This window comes from Pseudophryne corroboree, chromosome 8, assembly GCF_028390025.1.
Source record: "Pseudophryne corroboree isolate aPseCor3 chromosome 8, aPseCor3.hap2, whole genome shotgun sequence".
Taxonomy (NCBI): domain Eukaryota; kingdom Metazoa; phylum Chordata; class Amphibia; order Anura; family Myobatrachidae; genus Pseudophryne; species Pseudophryne corroboree.
Genome location: NC_086451.1, coordinates 163,672,167 through 163,691,687, shown reverse-complemented (window position 1 = coordinate 163,691,687; position 19,521 = coordinate 163,672,167). Strand labels below are relative to the sequence as shown.

The window sequence follows — 19,521 nt, the reverse complement described above, 5'->3', positions numbered from 1 at the left end:
TTACTTAAATTAACAAAAAAAATGCATATAGCAAAGGATAGTTTCAATCTGCCTACCTCTGGGTTATGGGCCCAGCATGCTTCCATTGCAGTACTCTGCTGCACATGTAAGTGCAAGAGATCCTGAAGCACTCACTCATCATGGGAAAGTACCAATGTGTTTCTTCATTGGTTGATGGAAGAAACATCTTACAAAAACTCTCCAGATTATTGACTTTTTAAAGTTTTTCTAGGAAACGTTCTAGATGTATGCTTATTAGACTTTGTCAGTATGTACTTCTTGCAAAGTGTCTCTGTGGCGCAATCGGTTAGTGTGTTCGGCTACTAACCCAAAGGTTAGTGGTTCAATCCCAACCAGGGACGTAATTGACCTTGTTATCAGATTTTGGTGATCTTTAAGTAGACAAGTCAAAATTTCAAACCCCCTGTTATGGTGTAGGGTACCTGGCCTTCTCTGATGTAATCAGAGTTAGATTTGATTCAGTGATTTAATAAAAACAGCTAGGAAGCACAATTTAGCAGTGGGTTGCAGAGAAAAAGAAATATGCTGGCAAAAAAAATCCAATTGAGTGATTAAACAGCTCTTCATTTTCTGGCTTTATTTTTATGCTAACAAATTTGTTCTCTGAAAAGTGTCCACAAAGCCAAGTCTCTGATTAACACCTTTGTAGGGATGGTTTTTCACCTATTACTAAATTAAACTTGCTTCATTGGAAAGGCAGCAAGATGCATCCTCATTTCAATTTCTACTGAAATAATACAGGTTGACACCAGGAAACATTAACGCCACGGTATCCTTGCTGCTTTCTCATGTGGAAGTCTGTTTAATGTGAAAACAAGGTGATATCTAATTAGCACACAGGTAAGGAATTAAGAAAATCTTTATTTAAGGGTGAAGATGTTTCTCACAAAATCGTTGCCCCAATGCATCATTGAAATTCAAGCTGGAAAGATGATTTTAATATATCACTTGTACATTTTGTATTGCTCTTCTGGTGACAATGTAGTTTGTTTTTGTCAATTACCATTTTAATAATAGGGTAAAGAAAATTAAGTGGATTTTTGAAAGAAAACAATACTGTCAATATACTATTAAAACAAATTAAAATGGTAAAAGTTATTGTACTTTAAGTAAAAATAAAAGAGCCAAAATATCAATCCCAGTTTTGGATTACTTTAATTAACAAAAAAAAATGCATATAGCAGAGGATAGTTTCAATCTGCCTACCGCTGGGTTATGGGCCCAGCATGCTTCCATTGCTGTACTCTGCTGCACATGTAAGTGCAAGAGATCCTGAAGCACTCACTCATCATGGGAAAGTACCAATGTGTTTCTTCGTTGGTTGATGGAAGAAACATCTTACAAAAACTCTCCAGATTATTGACTTTTTAAAGTTTTTCTAGGAAACGTTTTAGATGAATGCTTATTAGCCTTTGTCAGTATGGCCTTTCGCAAAGTGTCTCTGTGGCGCAATCAGTTAGTGTGCATGGCTATTAATCAAAAGGTTGGTGGTTCAATCCCACCCAGAGACGTAATTGACCTTGTTATCAGATTTTGGTGATCTTTAAGTAGACAAGTCAAAATTTCAAACCCCCTCTTATGGTGTAGGGTACCTGACCTTCTCTGATGTAATCAGAGTTAGATTTGATTCAGTGATTTTATAAAAACAGCTAGGAAGCACAATTTAGCAGTGGGTTGCAGAGAAAAAGAAATATGCTGGCAAAAAAATCCAATTGAGTGATTAAACAGCTCTTCATTTTCTGGCTTTATTTTTATGCTAACAAATTTGTTCTCTGAATAGTGTCCACAAAGCCAAGTCTCTGATTAACACCTTTGTAAGGATGGTTTTTCACCTATTACTAAATTAAACTTGCTTCATTGGAAAGGCAGCAAGATGCATCCTCATTTCAATGTCTACTGAAATAATACAGGTTGACACCAGGAAACATTAACGCCACTGCATCCTTGCTGCTTTCTCATGTGGAAGTCTGTTTAATGTGAAAACAAGGTGATATCTAATTAGCACACAGGTAAGGAATTAAGAAAATCTTTATTTAAGGGTGAAAATGTTTCTCACAAAATCGTTGCCCCAATGCATCATTGAAATTCAAGCTGGAAAGATGATTTTAATATATCACTTGTACATTTTGTATTGCTCTTCTGGTGACAATGTAGTTTGTTTTTGTCAATTACCCTTTTAATAATAGGGTAAAGAAAATTAAGTGGATTTAAACAAATTAAAATGGTAAAAGTTATTGTACTTCAAGTAAAAATAAAAGAGCAAAAATATCAATCCCAGTTTTGATTACTTAAATTAACAAAAAAAATGCATATAGCAAAGGACAGTTTCAATCTGCCTACCTCTGGGTTATGGGCCCAGCATGCTTCCATTGCAGTACTCTGCTGCACATGTAAGTGCAAGAGATCCTGAAGCACTCACTCATCATGGGAAAGTACCAATGTGTTTCTTCGTTGGTTGATGGAAGAAACATTTTACAAAAACTCTCCAGATTATTGACTTTTTAAAGTTTTTCTAGGGAACGTTCTAGATGTATGCTTATTAGCCTTTGTCAGTAGGTACTTTTTGTGAAGTGTCTCTGTGGCGCAATCGGTTAGTGTGTCTGGCTACTAACCAAAAGGTTGGTGGTTCAATCCCACCCAGGGATGTAATTGACCTTGTTATCAGATTTTGGTGATCTTTAAGTAGACAAGTCAAAATTTCAAACCCCCTGTTATGTTGTAGGGTACCTGGCCTTCTCTGATGTAATCAGAGTTAGATTTGATTCAGTGATTTTATAAAAACAGATAGGAAGCACAATTTAGCAGTGGGTTGCAGAGAAAAAGAAATATGCTGGAAAAAAAAATCCAATTGAGTGATTAAACAGCTCTTCATTTTCTGGCTTTATTTTTATGCTAACAAATTTGTTCTCTGAAAAGTGTCCACAAAGCCAAGTCTCTGATTAACACCTTTGTAGGGATGGTTTTTCACCTATTACTAAATTAAACTTGCTTCATTGGAAAGGCAGCAAGATGCATCCTCATTTCAATGTCTACTGAAATAATACAGGTTGACACCAGGAAACATTAACGCCACTGCATCCTTGCTGCTTTCTCATGTGGAAGTCTGTTTAATGTGAAAACAAGGTGATATCTAATTAGCACACAGGTAAGGAATTAAGAAAATCTTTATTTAAGGGTGAAGATGTTTCTCACAAAATCGTTGCCCCAATGCATCATTGAAATTCAAGCTGGAAAGATGATTTTAATATATCACTTGTACATTTTGTATTGATTTTCTGGTGACAATGTAGTTTGTTTTTGTCAATTACCCTTTTAATAATAGGGTAAAGAAAATTAAGTGGATTTTTTAAAGAAAACTATACTGTCAATATACTATTCAAACAAATTAAAATGGTAAAAGTTATTGTACTTCAAGTAAAAAAGAGCAAAAATATCAATCCCAGTTTTGATTACTTAAATTAACAAAAAAAATGCATATAGCAAAGGATAGTTTCAATCTGCCTACCTCTGGGTTATGGGCCCAGCATGCTTCCATTGCAGTACTCTGCTGCACATGGAAGTGCAAGAGATCCTGAAGCACTCACTCATCATGGGAAAGTACCAATGTGTTTCTTCGTTGGTGGATGGAAGAAACATCTTACAAAAACTCTCCAGATTATTGACTTTTTAAAGTTTTTCTAGGAAACGTTTTAGATGAATGCTTATTAGCCTTTGTCAGTATGTACTTTTGCAAAGTGTCTCTGTGGTGCAATCAGTTAGTGTGTACGGCTATAAACCAAAAGGTTGGTGGTTCAATCCCACCCAGGGACGTAATTGACCTTGTTATCAGATTTTGGTGATCTTTAAGTAGACAAGTCAAAATTTCAAATCCCCTCTTATGGTGTAGGGTACCTGGCCTTCTCTGATGTAATCAGAGTAAGATTTGATTCAGTGATTTTATAAAAACAGCTAGGAAGCACAATTTAGCAGTGGGTTGCAGAGAAAAAGAAATATGCTGGCAAAAAAATCCAATTGAGTGATTAAACAGCTCTTCATTTTCTGGCTTTATTTTTATGCTAACAAATTTGTTCTCTGAAAAGTGTCCACAAAGCCAAGTCTCTGATGAACACCTTTGTAAGGATGGTTTTTCACCTATTATTAAATTAAACTTGCTTCATTGGAAAGGCAGCAAGATGCATCCTCATTTCAATGTCTACTGAAATAATACAGGTTGACACCAGGAAACATTAACGCCAATGCATCCTTGCTGCTTTCTCATGTGGAAGTCTGTTTAATGTGAAAACAAGGTGATATCTAATTAGCACACAGGTAAGGAATTAAGAAAATCTTTATTTAAGGGTGAAGATGTTTCTCACAAAATCGTTGCCCCAATGCATCATTGAAATTCAAGCTGGAAAGATGATTTTAATATATCACTTGTACATTTTGTATTGCTCTTCTGGTGACAATGTAGTTTGTTTTTGTCAATTACCCTTTTAATAATAGGGTAAAGAAAATTAAGTGGATTTAAACAAATTAAAATGGTAAAAGTTATTGTACTTCAAGTAAAAATAAAAGAGCAAAAATATCAATCCCAGTTTTGGATTACTTTAATTAACAAAAAAAATGCATATAGCAGAGGATAGTTTCAATCTGCCTACCTCTGGGTTATGGGCCCAGCATGCTTCCATTGCAGTACTCTGCTGCACATGTAAGTGCAAGAGATCCTGAAGCACTCACTCATCATGGGAAAGTACCAATGTGTTTCTTCGTTGGTTGATGGAAGAAACATCTTACAAAAACTCTCCAGATTATTGACTTTTTAAAGTTTTTCTAGGAAACGTTCTAGATGTATGCTTATTAGCCTTTGTCAGTATATATTTTTTGCAAAGTGTCTCTGTGGCGCAATCGGTTAGTGTGTCCAGCTACTAACCAAAAGGTTGGTGGTTCAATCCCACCCAGGGACGTAATTGAACTTGTTATCAGATTTTGGTGATCTTTAAGTAGACAAGTCAAAATTTCAAACCCCCTCTTATGGTGTAGGGTACCTGGCCTTCTCTGATGTAATCAGAGTTAGATTTGATTCAGTGATTTTATAAAAACAGCTAGGAAGCACAATTTAGCAGTGGGTTGCAGAGAAAAAGAAATATGCTGGCAAAAAAAAATCCAATTGAGTGATTAAACAGCTCTTCATTTTCTGGCTTTATTTTTATGCTAACAAATTTGTTCTCTGAAAAGTGTCCACAAAGCCAAGTCTCTGATTAACACCTTTGTAGGGATGGTTTTTCACCTATTACTAAATTAAACTTGCTTCATTGGAAAGGCAGCAAGATGCATCCTCATTTCAATGTCTACTGAAATAATACAGGTTGACACCAGGAAACATTAACGCCACTGCATCCTTGCTGCTTTCTCATGTAGAAGTCTGTTTAATGTGAAAACAAGGTGATATCTAATTAGCACACAGGTAAGGAATTAAGAAAATCTTTATTTAAGGGTGAAGATGTTTCTCACAAAATCGTTGCCCCAATGCATCATTGAAATTCAAGCTGGAAAGATGATTTTAATATATCACTTGTACATTTTGTATTGCTCTTCTGGTGACAATGTAGTTTGTTTTTGTCAATTACCCTTTTAATAATAGGGTAAAGAAAATTAAGTGGATTTTTTAAAGAAAACTATACTGTCAATATACTATTAAAACAAATTAAAATGGTAAAAGTTATTGTACTTTAAGTAAAAATAAAAGAGCAAAAATATCAATCCCAGTTTTGATTACTTAAATTAACAAAAAAAAATGCATATAGCAAAGGATAGTTTCAATCTGCCTACCTCTGGGTTATGGGCCCAGCATGCTTCCATTGCAGTACTCTGCTGCACATGTAAGTGCAAGAGATCCTGAAGCACTCACTCATCATGGGAAAGTACCAATGTGTTTCTTCGTTGGTTGATGGAAGAAACATCTTACAAAAACTCTCCAGATTATTGACTTTTTAAAGTTTTTCTAGGAAACGTTCTAGATGTATGCTTATTAGCCTTTGTCAGTATATACTTTTTGCAAAGTGTCTCTGTGGCGCAATCGGTTAGTGTGTCCGGCTACTAACCAAAAGGTTGGTGGTTCAATCCCACCCAGGGACGTAATTGAACTTATCAGATTTTGGTGATCTTTAAGTAGACAAGTCAAAATTTCAAACCCCCTCTTATGGTGTAGGGTACCTGGCCTTCTCTGATGTAATCAGAGTTAGATTTGATTCAGTGATTTTATAAAAACAGCTAGGAAGCACAATTTAGCAGTGGGTTGCAGAGAAAAAGAAATATGCTGGCAAAAAAAATCCAATTGAGTGATTAAACAGCTCTTCATTTTCTGGCTTTATTTTTATGCTAACAAATTTGTTCTCTGAAAAGTGTCCACAAAGCCAAGTCTCTGATTAACACCTTTGTAGGGATGGTTTTTCACCTATTACTAAATTAAACTTGCTTCATTGGAAAGGCAGCAAGATGCATCCTCATTTCAATTTCTACTGAAATAATACAGGTTGACACCAGGAAACATTAACGCCACTGCATCCTTGCTGCTTTCTCATGTGGAAGTCTGTTTAATGTGAAAACAAGGTGATATCTAATTAGCACACAGGTAAGGAATTAAGAAAATCTTTATTTAAGGGTGAAGATGTTTCTCACAAAATCGTTGCCCCAATGCATCATTGAAATTCAAGCTGGAAAGATGATTTTAATATATCACTTGTACATTTTGTATTGATTTTCTGGTGACAATGTAGTTTGTTTTTGTCAATTACCCTTTTAATAATAGGGTAAAGAAAATTAAGTTGATTTTTTAAAGAAAACTATACTGTCAATATACTATTCAAACAAATTAAAATGGTAAAAGTTATTGTACTTCAAGTAAAAAAGAGCAAAAATATCAATCCCAGTTTTGATTACTTAAATTAACAAAAAAAATGCATATAGCAAAGGATAGTTTCAATCTGCCTACCTCTGGGTTATGGGCCCAGCATGCTTCCATTGCAGTACTCTGCTGCACATGGAAGTGCAAGAGATCCTGAAGCACTCACTCATCATGGGAAAGTACCAATGTGTTTCTTCGTTGGTGGATGGAAGAAACATCTTACAAAAACTCTCCAGATTATTGACTTTTTAAAGTTTTTCTAGGAAACGTTTTAGATGAATGCTTATTAGCCTTTGTCAGTATGTACTTTTGCAAAGTGTCTCTGTGGTGCAATCAGTTAGTGTGTACGGCTATAAACCAAAAGGTTGGTGGTTCAATCCCACCCAGGGACGTAATTGACCTTGTTATCAGATTTTGGTGATCTTTAAGTAGACAAGTCAAAATTTCAAATCCCCTCTTATGGTGTAGGGTACCTGGCCTTCTCTGATGTAATCAGAGTAAGATTTGATTCAGTGATTTTATAAAAACAGCTAGGAAGCACAATTTAGCAGTGGGTTGCAGAGAAAAAGAAATATGCTGGCAAAAAAATCCAATTGAGTGATTAAACAGCTCTTCATTTTCTGGCTTTATTTTTATGCTAACAAATTTGTTCTCTGAAAAGTGTCCACAAAGCCAAGTCTCTGATGAACACCTTTGTAAGGATGGTTTTTCACCTATTACTAAATTAAACTTGCTTCATTGGAAAGGCAGCAAGATGCATCCTCATTTCAATGTCTACTGAAATAATACAGGTTGACACCAGGAAACATTAACGCCAATGCATCCTTGCTGCTTTCTCATGTGGAAGTCTGTTTAATGTGAAAACAAGGTGATATCTAATTAGCACACAGGTAAGGAATTAAGAAAATCTTTATTTAAGGGTGAAGATGTTTCTCACAAAATCGTTGCCCCAATGCATCATTGAAATTCAAGCTGGAAAGATGATTTTAATATATCACTTGTACATTTTGTATTGCTCTTCTGGTGACAATGTAGTTTGTTTTTGTCAATTACCCTTTTAATAATAGGGTAAAGAAAATTAAGTGGATTTTTTAAAGAAAACTATACTGTCAATATACTATTAAAACAAATTAAAATGGTAAAAGTTATTGTACTTTAAGTAAAAATAAAAGAGCAAAAATATCAATCCCAGTTTTGATTACTTAAATTAACAAAAAAAAATGCATATAGCAAAGGATAGTTTCAATCTGCCTACCTCTGGGTTATGGGCCCAGCATGCTTCCATTGCAGTACTCTGCTGCACATGTAAGTGCAAGAGATCCTGAAGCACTCACTCATCATGGGAAAGTACCAATGTGTTTCTTCGTTGGTTGATGGAAGAAACATCTTACAAAAACTCTCCAGATTATTGACTTTTTAAAGTTTTTCTAGGAAACGTTCTAGATGTATGCTTATTAGCCTTTGTCAGTATATACTTTTTGCAAAGTGTCTCTGTGGCGCAATCGGTTAGTGTGTCCGGCTACTAACCAAAAGGTTGGTGGTTCAATCCCACCCAGGGACGTAATTGAACTTATCAGATTTTGGTGATCTTTAAGTAGACAAGTCAAAATTTCAAACCCCCTCTTATGGTGTAGGGTACCTGGCCTTCTCTGATGTAATCAGAGTTAGATTTGATTCAGTGATTTTATAAAAACAGCTAGGAAGCACAATTTAGCAGTGGGTTGCAGAGAAAAAGAAATATGCTGGCAAAAAAAATCCAATTGAGTGATTAAACAGCTCTTCATTTTCTGGCTTTATTTTTATGCTAACAAATTTGTTCTCTGAAAAGTGTCCACAAAGCCAAGTCTCTGATTAACACCTTTGTAGGGATGGTTTTTCACCTATTACTAAATTAAACTTGCTTCATTGGAAAGGCAGCAAGATGCATCCTCATTTCAATTTCTACTGAAATAATACAGGTTGACACCAGGAAACATTAACGCCACTGCATCCTTGCTGCTTTCTCATGTGGAAGTCTGTTTAATGTGAAAACAAGGTGATATCTAATTAGCACACAGGTAAGGAATTAAGAAAATCTTTATTTAAGGGTGAAGATGTTTCTCACAAAATCGTTGCCCCAATGCATCATTGAAATTCAAGCTGGAAAGATGATTTTAATATATCACTTGTACATTTTGTATTGATTTTCTGGTGACAATGTAGTTTGTTTTTGTCAATTACCCTTTTAATAATAGGGTAAAGAAAATTAAGTTGATTTTTTAAAGAAAACTATACTGTCAATATACTATTCAAACAAATTAAAATGGTAAAAGTTATTGTACTTCAAGTAAAAAAGAGCAAAAATATCAATCCCAGTTTTGATTACTTAAATTAACAAAAAAAATGCATATAGCAAAGGATAGTTTCAATCTGCCTACCTCTGGGTTATGGGCCCAGCATGCTTCCATTGCAGTACTCTGCTGCACATGGAAGTGCAAGAGATCCTGAAGCACTCACTCATCATGGGAAAGTACCAATGTGTTTCTTCGTTGGTGGATGGAAGAAACATCTTACAAAAACTCTCCAGATTATTGACTTTTTAAAGTTTTTCTAGGAAACGTTTTAGATGAATGCTTATTAGCCTTTGTCAGTATGTACTTTTGCAAAGTGTCTCTGTGGTGCAATCAGTTAGTGTGTACGGCTATAAACCAAAAGGTTGGTGGTTCAATCCCACCCAGGGACGTAATTGACCTTGTTATCAGATTTTGGTGATCTTTAAGTAGACAAGTCAAAATTTCAAATCCCCTCTTATGGTGTAGGGTACCTGGCCTTCTCTGATGTAATCAGAGTAAGATTTGATTCAGTGATTTTATAAAAACAGCTAGGAAGCACAATTTAGCAGTGGGTTGCAGAGAAAAAGAAATATGCTGGCAAAAAAATCCAATTGAGTGATTAAACAGCTCTTCATTTTCTGGCTTTATTTTTATGCTAACAAATTTGTTCTCTGAAAAGTGTCCACAAAGCCAAGTCTCTGATGAACACCTTTGTAAGGATGGTTTTTCACCTATTACTAAATTAAACTTGCTTCATTGGAAAGGCAGCAAGATGCATCCTCATTTCAATGTCTACTGAAATAATACAGGTTGACACCAGGAAACATTAACGCCAATGCATCCTTGCTGCTTTCTCATGTGGAAGTCTGTTTAATGTGAAAACAAGGTGATATCTAATTAGCACACAGGTAAGGAATTAAGAAAATCTTTATTTAAGGGTGAAGATGTTTCTCACAAAATCGTTGCCCCAATGCATCATTGAAATTCAAGCTGGAAAGATGATTTTAATATATCACTTGTACATTTTGTATTGCTCTTCTGGTGACAATGTAGTTTGTTTTTGTCAATTACCCTTTTAATAATAGGGTAAAGAAAATTAAGTGGATTTAAACAAATTAAAATGGTAAAAGTTATTGTACTTCAAGTAAAAATAAAAGAGCAAAAATATCAATCCCAGTTTTGGATTACTTTAATTAACAAAAAAAATGCATATAGCAGAGGATAGTTTCAATCTGCCTACCTCTGGGTTATGGGCCCAGCATGCTTCCATTGCAGTACTCTGCTGCACATGTAAGTGCAAGAGATCCTGAAGCACTCACTCATCATGGGAAAGTACCAATGTGTTTCTTCGTTGGTTGATGGAAGAAACATCTTACAAAAACTCTCCAGATTATTGACTTTTTAAAGTTTTTCTAGGAAACGTTCTAGATGTATGCTTATTAGCCTTTGTCAGTATATATTTTTTGCAAAGTGTCTCTGTGGCGCAATCGGTTAGTGTGTCCAGCTACTAACCAAAAGGTTGGTGGTTCAATCCCACCCAGGGACGTAATTGAACTTGTTATCAGATTTTGGTGATCTTTAAGTAGACAAGTCAAAATTTCAAACCCCCTCTTATGGTGTAGGGTACCTGGCCTTCTCTGATGTAATCAGAGTTAGATTTGATTCAGTGATTTTATAAAAACAGCTAGGAAGCACAATTTAGCAGTGGGTTGCAGAGAAAAAGAAATATGCTGGCAAAAAAAAATCCAATTGAGTGATTAAACAGCTCTTCATTTTCTGGCTTTATTTTTATGCTAACAAATTTGTTCTCTGAAAAGTGTCCACAAAGCCAAGTCTCTGATTAACACCTTTGTAGGGATGGTTTTTCACCTATTACTAAATTAAACTTGCTTCATTGGAAAGGCAGCAAGATGCATCCTCATTTCAATGTCTACTGAAATAATACAGGTTGACACCAGGAAACATTAACGCCACTGCATCCTTGCTGCTTTCTCATGTAGAAGTCTGTTTAATGTGAAAACAAGGTGATATCTAATTAGCACACAGGTAAGGAATTAAGAAAATCTTTATTTAAGGGTGAAGATGTTTCTCACAAAATCGTTGCCCCAATGCATCATTGAAATTCAAGCTGGAAAGATGATTTTAATATATCACTTGTACATTTTGTATTGCTCTTCTGGTGACAATGTAGTTTGTTTTTGTCAATTACCCTTTTAATAATAGGGTAAAGAAAATTAAGTGGATTTTTTAAAGAAAACTATACTGTCAATATACTATTAAAACAAATTAAAATGGTAAAAGTTATTGTACTTTAAGTAAAAATAAAAGAGCAAAAATATCAATCCCAGTTTTGATTACTTAAATTAACAAAAAAAAATGCATATAGCAAAGGATAGTTTCAATCTGCCTACCTCTGGGTTATGGGCCCAGCATGCTTCCATTGCAGTACTCTGCTGCACATGTAAGTGCAAGAGATCCTGAAGCACTCACTCATCATGGGAAAGTACCAATGTGTTTCTTCGTTGGTTGATGGAAGAAACATCTTACAAAAACTCTCCAGATTATTGACTTTTTAAAGTTTTTCTAGGAAACGTTCTAGATGTATGCTTATTAGCCTTTGTCAGTATATACTTTTTGCAAAGTGTCTCTGTGGCGCAATCGGTTAGTGTGTCCGGCTACTAACCAAAAGGTTGGTGGTTCAATCCCACCCAGGGACGTAATTGAACTTGTTATCAGATTTTGGTGATCTTTAAGTAGACAAGTCAACATTTCAAACCCCCTCTTATGGTGTAGGGTACCTGGCCTTCTCTGATGTAATCAGAGTTAGATTTGATTCAGTGATTTTATAAAAACAGCTAGGAAGCACAATTTAGCAGTGGGTTGCAGAGAAAAAGAAATATGCTGGAAAAAAATCCAATTGAGTGATTAAACAGCTCTTCATTTTCTGGCTTTATTTTTATGCTAACAAATTTGTTCTCTGAAAAGTGTCCACAAAGCCAAGTCTCTGATTAACACCTTTGTAGGGATGGTTTTTCACCTATTACTAAATTAAACTTGCTTCATTGGAAAGGCAGTAAGATGCATCCTCATTTCAATGTCTACTGAAATAATACAGGTTGACACCAGGAAACATTAACGCCACTGCATCCTTGCTGCTTTCTCATGTAGAAGTCTGTTTAATGTGAAAACAAGGTGATATCTAATTAGCACACAGGTAAGGAATTAAGAAAATCTTTATTTAAGGGTGAAGATGTTTCTCACAAAATCGTTGCCCCAATGCATCATTGAAATTCAAGCTGGAAAGATGATTTTAATATATCACTTGTACATTTTGTATTGCTCTTCTGGTGACAATGTAGTTTGTTTTTGTCAATTACCCTTTTAATAATAGGGTAAAGAAAATTAAGTGGATTTTTTAAAGAAAACTATACTGTCAATATACTATTAAAACAAATTAAAATGGTAAAAGTTATTGTACTTTAAGTAAAAATAAAAGAGCAAAAATATCAATCCCAGTTTTGATTACTTAAATTAACAAAAAAAATGCATATAGCAAAGGATAGTTTCAATCTGCCTACCTCTGGGTTATGGGCCCAGCATGCTTCCATTGCAGTACTCTGCTGCACATGTAAGTGCAAGAGATCCTGAAGCACTCACTCATCATGGGAAAGTACCAATGTGTTTCTTCGTTGGTTGATGGAAGAAACATCTTACAAAAACTCTCCAGATTATTGACTTTTTAAAGTTTTTCTAGGAAACGTTCTAGATGTATGCTTATTAGCCTTTGTCAGTATATACTTTTTGCAAAGTGTCTCTGTGGCGCAATCGGTTAGTGTGTCCGGCTACTAACCAAAAGGTTGGTGGTTCAATCCCACCCAGGGACGTAATTGAACTTGTTATCAGATTTTGGTGATCTTTAAGTAGACAAGTCAACATTTCAAACCCCCTCTTATGGTGTAGGGTACCTGGCCTTCTCTGATGTAATCAGAGTTAGATTTGATTCAGTGATTTTATAAAAACAGCTAGGAAGCACAATTTAGCAGTGGGTTGCAGAGAAAAAGAAATATGCTGGCAAAAAAAATCCAATTGAGTGATTAAACAGCTCTTCATTTTCTGGCTTTATTTTTATGCTAACAAATTTGTTCTCTGAAAAGTGTCCACAAAGCCAAGTCTCTGATTAACACCTTTGTAGGGATGGTTTTTCACCTATTACTAAATTAAACTTGCTTCATTGGAAAGGCAGTAAGATGCATCCTCATTTCAATGTCTACTGAAATAATGCAGGTTGACACCAGGAAACATTAACGCCACTGCATCCTTGCTGCTTTCTCATGTAGAAGTCTGTTTAATGTGAAAACAAGGTGATATCTAATTAGCACACAGGTAAGGAATTAAGAAAATCTTTATTTAAGGGTGAAGATGTTTCTCACAAAATCGTTGCCCCAATGCATCATTGAAATTCAAGCTGGAAAGATGATTTTAATATATCACTTGTACATTTTGTATTGCTCTTCTGGTGACAATGTAGTTTGTTTTTGTCAATTACCCTTTTAATAATAGGGTAAAGAAAATTAAGTGGATTTTTTAAAGAAAACTGTACTGTCAATATACTATTAAAACAAATTAAAATGGTAAAAGTTATTGTACTTTAAGTAAAAATAAAAGAGCAAAAATATCAATCCCAGTTTTGATTACTTAAATTAACAAAAAAAATGCATATAGCAAAGGATAGTTTCAATCTGCCTACCTCTGGGTTATGGGCCCAGCATGCTTCCATTGCAGTACTCTGCTGCACATGTAAGTGCAAGAGATCCTGAAGCACTCACTCATCATGGGAAAGTACCAATGTGTTTCTTCGTTGGTTGATGGAAGAAACATCTTACAAAAACTCTCCAGATTATTGACTTTTTAAAGTTTTTCTAGGAAACGTTCTAGATGTATGCTTATTAGCCTTTGTCAGTACGCACTTTTTACAAAGTGTCTCTGTGGCGCAATCGGTTAGTGTGTCTGGCTACTAACCAAAAAGTTGGTGGTTCAATCCCACCCAGGGACGTAATTGACCTTGTTATCAGATTTTGGTGATCTTTAAGTAGACAAGTCAAAATTTCAAACCCCCTGTTATGTTGTAGGGTACCTGGCCTTCTCTGATGTAATCAGAGTTAGATTTGATTCAGTGATTTTATAAAAACAGATAGGAAGCACAATTTAGCAGTGGGTTGCAGAGAAAAAGAAATATGCTGGAAAAAAATCCAATTGAGTGATTAAACAGCTCTTCATTTTCTGGCTTTATTTTTATGCTAACAAATTTGTTCTCTGAAAAGTGTCCACAAAGCCAAGTCTCTGATTAACACCTTTGTAGGGATGGTTTTTCACCTATTACTAAATTAAACTTGCTTCATTGGAAAGGCAGTAAGATGCATCCTCATTTCAATGTCTACTGAAATAATACAGGTTGACACCAGGAAACATTAACGCCACTGCATCCTTGCTGCTTTCTCATGTAGAAGTCTGTTTAATGTGAAAACAAGGTGATATCTAATTAGCACACAGGTAAGGAATTAAGAAAATCTTTATTTAAGGGTGAAGATGTTTCTCACAAAATCGTTGCCCCAATGCATCATTGAAATTCAAGCTGGAAAGATGATTTTAATATATCACTTGTACATTTTGTATTGCTCTTCTGGTGACAATGTAGTTTGTTTTTGTCAATTACCCTTTTAATAATAGGGTAAAGAAAATTAAGTGGATTTTTTAAAGAAAACTATACTGTCAATATACTATTAAAACAAATTAAAATGGTAAAAGTTATTGTACTTTAAGTAAAAATAAAAGAGCAAAAATATCAATCCCAGTTTTGATTACTTAAATTAACAAAAAAAAATGCATATAGCAAAGGATAGTTTCAATCTGCCTACCTCTGGGTTATGGGCCCAGCATGCTTCCATTGCAGTACTCTGCTGCACATGTAAGTGCAAGAGATCCTGAAGCACTCACTCATCATGGGAAAGTACCAATGTGTTTCTTCGTTGGTTGATGGAAGAAACATCTTACAAAAACTCTCCAGATTATTGACTTTTTAAAGTTTTTCTAGGAAACGTTCTAGATGTATGCTTATTAGCCTTTGTCAGTATATACTTTTTGCAAAGTGTCTCTGTGGCGCAATCGGTTAGTGTGTCCGGCTACTAACCAAAAGGTTGGTGGTTCAATCCCACCCAGGGACGTAATTGAACTTGTTATCAGATTTTGGTGATCTTTAAGTAGACAAGTCAACATTTCAAACCCCCTCTTATGGTGTAGGGTACCTGGCCTTCTCTGATGTAATCAGAGTTAGATTTGATTCAGTGATTTTATAAAAACAGCTAGGAAGCACAATTTAGCAGTGGGTTGCAGAGAAAAAGAAATATGCTGGCAAAAAAAATCCAATTGAGTGATTAAACAGCTCTTCATTTTCTGGCTTTATTTTTATGCTAACAAATTTGTTCTCTGAAAAGTGTCCACAAAGCCAAGTCTCTGATTAACACCTTTGTAGGGATGGTTTTTCACCTATTACTAAATTAAACTTGCTTCATTGGAAAGGCAGTAAGATGCATCCTCATTTCAATGTCTACTGAAATAATACAGGTTGACACCAGGAAACATTAACGCCACTGCATCCTTGCTGCTTTCTCATGTAGAAGTCTGTTTAATGTGAAAACAAGGTGATATCTAATTAGCACACAGGTAAGGAATTAAGAAAATCTTTATTTAAGGGTGAAGATGTTTCTCACAAAATCGTTGCCCCAATGCATCATTGAAATTCAAGCTGGAAAGATGATTTTAATATATCACTTGTACATTTTGTATTGCTCTTCTGGTGACAATGTAGTTTGTTTTTGTCAATTACCCTTTTAATAATAGGGTAAAGAAAATTAAGTGGATTTTTTAAAGAAAACTATACTGTCAATATACTATTAAAACAAATTAAAATGGTAAAAGTTATTGTACTTTAAGTAAAAATAAAAGAGCAAAAATATCAATCCCAGTTTTGATTACTTAAATTAACAAAAAAAATGCATATAGCAAAGGATAGTTTCAATCTGCCTACCTCTGGGTTATGGGCCCAGCATGCTTCCATTGCAGTACTCTGCTGCACATGTAAGTGCAAGAGATCCTGAAGCACTCACTCATCATGGGAAAGTACCAATGTGTTTCTTCGTTGGTTGATGGAAGAAACATCTTACAAAAACTCTCCAGATTATTGACTTTTTAAAGTTTTTCTAGGAAACGTTCTAGATGTATGCTTATTAGCCTTTGTCAGTACGCACTTTTTACAAAGTGTCTCTGTGGCGCAATCGGTTAGTGTGTCTGGCTACTAACCAAAAAGTTGGTGGTTCAATCCCACCCAGGGACGTAATTGACCTTGTTATCAGATTTTGGTGATCTTTAAGTAGACAAGTCAAAATTTCAAACCCCCTGTTATGTTGTAGGGTACCTGGCCTTCTCTGATGTAATCAGAGTTAGATTTGATTCAGTGATTTTATAAAAACAGATAGGAAGCACAATTTAGCAGTGGGTTGCAGAGAAAAAGAAATATGCTGGAAAAAAATCCAATTGAGTCATTAAACAGCTCTTCATTTTCTGGCTTTATTTTTATGCTAACAAATTTGTTCTCTGAAAAGTGTCCACAAAGCCAAGTCTCTGATTAACACCTTTGTAGGGATGGTTTTTCACCTATTACTAAATTAAACTTGCTTCATTGGAAAGGCAGCAAGATGCATCCTCATTTCAATTTCTACTGAAATAATACAGGTTGACACCAGGAAACATTAACGCCAATGCATCCTTGCTGCTTTCTCATGTGGAAGTCTGTTTAATGTGAAAACAAGGTGATATCTAATTAGCACACAGGTAAGGAATTAAGAAAATCTTTATTTAAGGGTGAAGATGTTTCTCACAAAATCGTTGCCCCAATGCATCATTGAAATTCACTGCTGGAAAGATGATTTTAATATATCACTTGTACATTTTGTATTGCTCTTCTGGTGACAATGTAGTTTGTTTTTGTCAATTACCCTTTTAATAATAGGGTAAAGAAAATTAAGTTGATTTTTTAAAGAAAACTATACTGTCAATATACTATTCAAACAAATTAAAATGGTAAAAGTTATTGTACTTCAAGTAAAAATAAAAGAGCAAAAATATCAATCCCAGTTTTGATTACTTAAATTAACAAAAAAAAATGCATATAGCAAAGGATAGTTTCAATCTGCCTACCTCTGGGTTATGGGCCCAGCATGCTTCCATTGCAGTACTCTGCTGCACATGTAAGTGCAAGAGATCCTGAAGCACTCACTCATCATGGGAAAGTACCAATGTGTTTCTTCGTTGGTGGATGGAAGAAACATCTTACAAAAACTCTCCAGATTATTGACTTTTTAAAGTTTTTCTAGGAAACGTTTTAGATGAATGCTTATTAGCCTTTGTCAGTATGTACTTTTGCAAAGTGTCCCTGTGGTGCAATCAGTTAGTGTGTACGGCTATAAACCAAAAGGTTGGTGGTTCAATCCCACCCAGGGACGTAATTGACCTTGTTATCAGATTTTGGTGATCTTTAAGTAGACAAGTCAAAATTTCAAATCCCCTCTTATGGTGTAGGGTACCTGGCCTTCTCTGATGTAATCAGAGTTAGATTTGATTCAGTGATTTTATAAAAACAGCTAGGAAGCACAATTTAGCAGTGGGTTGCAGAGAAAAAGAAATATGCTGGCAAAAAAATCCAATTGAGTGATTAAACAGCTCTTCATTTTCTGGCTTTATTTTTATGCTAACAAATTTGTTCTCTGAAAAGTGTCCACAAAGCCAAGTCTCTGATGAACACCTTTGTAAGGATGGTTTTTCACCTATTACTAAATTAAACTTGCTTCATTGGAAAGGCAGCAAGATGCATCCTCATTTCAATGTCTACTGAAATAATACAGGTTGACACCAGGAAACATTAACGCCAATGCATCCTTGCTGCTTTCTCATGTGGAAGTCTGTTTAATGTGAAAACAAGGTGATATCTAATTAGCACACAGGTAAGGAATTAAGAAAATCTTTATTTAAGGGTGAAGATGTTTCTCACAAAATCGTTGCCCCAATGCATCATTGAAATTCAAGCTGGAAAGATGATTTTAATATATCACTTGTACATTTTGTATTGCTCTTCTGGTGACAATGTAGTTTGTTTTTGTCAATTACCATTTTAATAATAGGGTAAAGAAAATTAAGTGGATTTTTTAAAGAAAACAATACTGTCAATATACTATTAAAACAAATTAAAATGGTAAAAGTTATTGTACTTTAAGTAAAAATAAAAGAGCAAAAATATCAATCCCAGTTTTGATTACTTAAATTAACAAAAAAAAATGCATATAGCAAAGGATAGTTTCAATCTGCCTACCTCTGGGTTATGGGCCCAGCATGCTTCCATTGCAGTACTCTGCTGCACATGTAAGTGCAAGAGATCCTGAAGCACTCACTCATCATGGGAAAGTACCAATGTGTTTCTTCGTTGGTTGATGGAAGAAACATCTTACAAAAACTCTCCAGATTATTGACTTTTTAAAGTTTTTCTAGGAAACGTTCTAGATGTATGCTTATTAGCCTTTGTCAGTATATATTTTTTGCAAAGTGTCTCTGTGGCGCAATCGGTTAGTGTGTCCAGCTACTAACCAAAAGGTTGGTGGTTCAATCCCACCCAGGGACGTAATTGAACTTGTTATCAGATTTTGGTGATCTTTAAGTAGACAAGTCAAAATTTCAAACCCCCTCTTATGGTGTAGGGTACCTGGCCTTCTCTGATGTAATCAGAGTTAGATTTGATTCAGTGATTTTATAAAAACAGCTAGGAAGCACAATTTAGCAGTGGGTTGCAGAGAAAAAGAAATATGCTGGAAAAAAAAATCCAATTGAGTGATTAAACAGCTCTTCATTTTCTGGCTTTATTTTTATGCTAACAAATTTGTTCTCTGAAAAGTGTCCACAAAGCCAAGTCTCTGATTAACACCTTTGTAGGGATGGTTTTTCACCTATTACTAAATTAAACTTGCTTCATTGGAAAGGCAGTAAGATGCATCCTCATTTCAATGTCTACTGAAATAATACAGGTTGACACCAGGAAACATTAACGCCACTGCATCCTTGCTGCTTTCTCATGTAGAAGTCTGTTTAATGTGAAAACAAGGTGATATCTAATTAGCACACAGGTAAGGAATTAAGAAAATCTTTATTTAAGGGTGAAGATGTTTCTCACAAAATCGTTGCCCCATTGCATCATTGAAA

General features: G+C 35.1%; 8 non-coding genes across 8 annotated transcripts; all 8 read left to right on the top strand.

The window, feature by feature from the left end:
- Window positions 1–2,593: 2,593 nt before the first annotated feature.
- TRNAS-ACU (transfer RNA serine (anticodon ACU)) lies at window positions 2,594–2,667 on the top strand. The gene has a single exon. It is a non-coding gene; the product is annotated as a tRNA-Ser (tRNA).
- A 3,397-nt stretch (window positions 2,668–6,064) lies between these two features.
- Window positions 6,065–6,138, top strand: TRNAS-ACU (transfer RNA serine (anticodon ACU)). Its single transcript has one exon. It is a non-coding gene; the product is annotated as a tRNA-Ser (tRNA).
- A 2,256-nt stretch (window positions 6,139–8,394) lies between these two features.
- On the top strand, window positions 8,395–8,468 carry TRNAS-ACU (transfer RNA serine (anticodon ACU)). Its single transcript has one exon. It is a non-coding gene; the product is annotated as a tRNA-Ser (tRNA).
- A 3,394-nt stretch (window positions 8,469–11,862) lies between these two features.
- Window positions 11,863–11,936, top strand: TRNAS-ACU (transfer RNA serine (anticodon ACU)). The gene has a single exon. It is a non-coding gene; the product is annotated as a tRNA-Ser (tRNA).
- Window positions 11,937–13,029: 1,093 nt separating this feature from the next.
- TRNAS-ACU (transfer RNA serine (anticodon ACU)) lies at window positions 13,030–13,103 on the top strand. Its single transcript has one exon. It is a non-coding gene; the product is annotated as a tRNA-Ser (tRNA).
- Window positions 13,104–14,198: 1,095 nt separating this feature from the next.
- Window positions 14,199–14,272, top strand: TRNAS-ACU (transfer RNA serine (anticodon ACU)). The gene has a single exon. It is a non-coding gene; the product is annotated as a tRNA-Ser (tRNA).
- A 1,094-nt stretch (window positions 14,273–15,366) lies between these two features.
- TRNAS-ACU (transfer RNA serine (anticodon ACU)) lies at window positions 15,367–15,440 on the top strand. Its single transcript has one exon. It is a non-coding gene; the product is annotated as a tRNA-Ser (tRNA).
- Window positions 15,441–16,535: 1,095 nt separating this feature from the next.
- TRNAS-ACU (transfer RNA serine (anticodon ACU)) lies at window positions 16,536–16,609 on the top strand. The gene has a single exon. It is a non-coding gene; the product is annotated as a tRNA-Ser (tRNA).
- The last annotated feature ends 2,912 nt before the right edge of the window (window positions 16,610–19,521 follow it).